Here is a 4,107-nt window from a genome sequence, read left to right on the forward strand (position 1 = left end):
TCTCATGCTCAGCAATAAGGCAGTGTCAGTGTGACTAATGGTGATAATGAGGCTGATGGTGCACTAGCAGCACTAGCCCGAGGAAGTAGAACCCCAGTAGCCAAAGGATGTGCTTTCAGACTCCATTAAAATTCTTGCATTGTGATATCTGCTTCTTAAATTAAAAACTTAAGCCTGTAGGTTTCTGTTCTTTGCCATGAATACCTCACAACCTCAGAAAGCTTTTTAATATTTATAGAGAATAATCGCATTTTGTCTCTAAAGGATGCGTACATTACCCGTATATATGTGCAATTTGTGCTTACATAATTCTCTTCTTTTTCATTCCCTCAATATGTTCAGCCTCAAGAAGTTAAAAGTGTGTACAGAAAGTATTCTATCAGCACTTGAATCGTGGCTTGTCACTACTGTGGACAATAGTTTTTTTGTCCACAGTAAAAACTATTGCTCTGATTAATTTTCAAAAGGAGAGTGACTTACAGTTTCATGGTCATCGATGGCAATGCCAATTGAATCAATAACTTGCCACTTTTGTCTTTCAACAATGCCTCTACGTCAAGAAAAATATTGCTTAGAAAGATATATGAAGCTGTAATTGACATGACTTTATGAAATAGAGAGAAGTAAATATAATTTAAAAAGAGTTTAAAAAGCAACATTTACATACTGAATACCTTGTTCTTTTATACTCAGAGTCTGGAGTTAAGTGCCTTAACATGCAATAGAAAGCCTATAAATTGTCACATTTCAACATTCCTCCTCAATCATACTATCTGTGCCCTGTATATTTAGTTTTTGAAAAGATAGTGTATTTTAAATAGAAGCATAAAAGGCAGTCTGGTGCTAGTTAAATAATGGCCATCTCAGGTACCACAATTGTGCAAATTACTTAATCGCGTAAATATGTCATTTAAGAAGAGACAGAATCTGGGCTTTAATGTTTGTATCGGTTAACTCCTGCCAGCATTTTCTGAAACTGGAACATATCCTAGTACCTTGGAGCTGACCATCAGAGATATGGTTAAAGATATCCCCAAATAGACACACACTGAAAACTTTCTTGAACTAGCAATTTCAGTTTGGAATTTCTGTTGCACGTAGAACATCAGTGTTGCCTGGGGTCCTGCTGCCTAAAATTTCCAATGTGGTTCCATAGTTAGAAACGAATCGTGCTAGATGTGTTTTCAGAATGCCTCTGTTCCCACCCCGGTGAACCTGCCCCTCCCTCCACCTCTGAGCTGCTGAGTTGCCACACCTGTCCAAATCTCGCGCTTTCTCAGCGCAGTTCCTAAGACCAAAGTAGAGCCCCTAGTTCCAGGGCAGCTTATCCACGAGACACCCCAATTCACCGTTGTGTAGGACCTGAGATAATAACATCCTCTCTGAGGAGTTAGGTGGAATTGGGAAACTGAAGGGCTAATACCAAGAAAGCTGTGAGCCAGAATAACATGAGGAGTCCGGGGCTGAGGAAACAGCATCACACTGTCTGCAGACAAAGCTGCTCAGTAAGAAGGAAAATGGAACAGATTGTACACATGTCTGAGGGAAGTAGTCAAGTGCCGCTGAGTCCTTCCATTAGCACTATTATTTTAGGCCAGGAAGAGTGGGCCTTGAGATGCAAGTCCTCTGATTATCCCAGAAACCACAACTGGGACATGGCCTCTCTTTCTATACATCATCCCTAAAGTAGATGGCTTTAGAACCAAAACAGAAGATGGGGTATTTAAGACAGAGAAAGGCGAGGTGATTTTCTTCCCTTACTATATCTACAGGACAAAGGCCAACAAGCTGTGGCTCGATAACTATGGAGAGTCACCCAGCCCTAGAATCCAGGGAAGGTGGAGGAACAAGAAAAGGCCTCCCTGTTTTCTGCTCTGATCACCACATCCATAAAAATAGGCTTCTCTTTTAAGCACATGGACATCAACCATGCATGTTTGAATTTGCCCCATACAATTTAGGAAGAAATTTAGAAATCCTAATGAGCATGAACCTTCTACCCAGTGTTATCGACATCAGAGGGGAAAAAAGGGCAAATGCATAACTCCATATAACAGCTCACCAGTTATACCCCCCTCCCCCGAGAAAGTATACTGGACATGAAAAATAAATGCTACATGGTAGTGATGGATTTGGCCGAAACTGGGCCAATGCAATGTACAATGGATCTGACGTCATGCCTCTAGATTCCTGTTCCAGTTTTGCTACTGAGAAAGTGTTTGTTTAGGAAAGTTGATTCACAGTGTTCTTTCTTAAAGAGATGATACAGTTGGTTGGCTGGGTTGCTGCAAGAATTAAGATAGATTGTTTCTGGCCTGTAGAAAGTAAGCAAAAATGGTACTTATTAACATTATTATCACTTCCAGTATGTATTCATCTGTCTGACTCCAAAGTCCCTGAAGATACAGCACATGCCTTGTTTCTCTTCGTATTTGCAGAATTTCACACAAGATCTGGAAGCAAGTAAATGCTGCCTAATTATTTGCTGCTTTTAATAGAACTGCCCCCAGACAAAACTAAGACTTAATAATGTCAATGAAATGAGAGCAACAGGCCAGATGGGAGAGGCCTACGATACCAGGGGTGTTGGGAGAATACTAGCCACACATGAAGCAGCAGGCAAGTATAGGAAGTTCACACAGACACAGGGCATAATGTTTACAGGGAGCTATTCCCAGAAAACAGGAAGTAATAAACAGAAATAAATTAGTGAGGACAAGAAAGGGGACAGTAGGTAAGTGCATTTCAACAAGCTAGAAAAGCTTGGACTCAGATAGGTGTCAACAGGGGACATATAAGCCAGTAGTGACAGCACCAGGGAAATCTTTTAGAAGTGAGTGTAGACTTTCCAAATAAAATACAAAATGCCCAGTTATATTTGAATTTCAGATAAATGACATAATTATTTTGGTATAAGTATGCCTCATACAAAACATCTCTTTATTCTTGCAACAATATTGTTAAGCATGTATAACTATGCTTTTTTTAAAAGAGAAGAGAAAATTGAGACTCTGAGAACTCCCCTGTATAATGTTTGGGCATATTTATACTAAAAAAAAAAAATACAAAAAGCAAAGCACAAAAAACTATTTGTTGTTTACCTGAAATTTAGATTTAACTAGTGTCCTATATTTTATTTGTTCCTCTGGTAATCTTAAATCATTGTGTGAAAATTAGCGCCAGGTTGAAGCAGGAGCTACATATAGCAAAAAACTGAATTCCTAGACTATATGATAAGAAAATGACCAAGACAGAGGCCCGGATGCTGGAATTCAATCTCAGTCCAAAAAATAGCTGACTCTTGTGGAAGTAACACTAGCAATATTTCCTCAGACTTTCCAATAAAACAATAAGGCTGTGTTTGATGGCTGAGCGCATCTTAGCTTTAAGACACAGGATCTCCTTATTTCCCTCTGTGTAGGAACTGGATTGGCACTAATATCTTTGTCAGGGATAAATGTGAAACTGCAGATATGAGAAGAACAGGGCCAAGAATCCAAGCAGGTTTCCGTATTTTCTATTTTCATGTTTTTTATTATATTTAATTCTGTAAACTACCTCAAAGCCCTTTTGGACATAAGCTCAAGTAAATGCAAAAATAATTAATAAATATATAAGCAAAACCCTGCCCAGCCTTGGGCAATTATAGGAAAACCAAGATAAGGAATCCAGCCACAATCCCAGCAGCCACTTGATTTTCTTCCTACACCAGTAAGCAGCCTAAGCCTCCTTTGACTTTTAAATTAACCTCTTGATGTCCTCGACAAATTAAATTTGTATTTTCTTTTTGGGTGTTTTGAATAGGCTCTGAGGGATAACCATTCCAAAGACTAGCTTGAGCTACAGTAAATAAATGTGATTTTGGCGAAGATATTAATAGGAGACCCCTTTTTTTGGAAGCTATTTCCAAGTCTTGTAGGGAGGCAGGGGATCATGTTAATGGACTGTTGTGTAAGCATATCATTACTTTTTAAGGCCACATAGACAAGTATCAGTACTACACAGTACGAACTTGTAACAAATGCTACTACACTCTGGATCTGTTCCCCCGAAGCAAAATCTTTTGCTTATAATACTTTTTGATGATAGCCATCATACAATTAAACA

This window comes from Hipposideros armiger, unplaced genomic scaffold (genome assembly GCF_001890085.2).
Source record: "Hipposideros armiger isolate ML-2016 unplaced genomic scaffold, ASM189008v1 scaffold_1303, whole genome shotgun sequence".
NCBI lineage: Eukaryota > Metazoa > Chordata > Mammalia > Chiroptera > Hipposideridae > Hipposideros > Hipposideros armiger.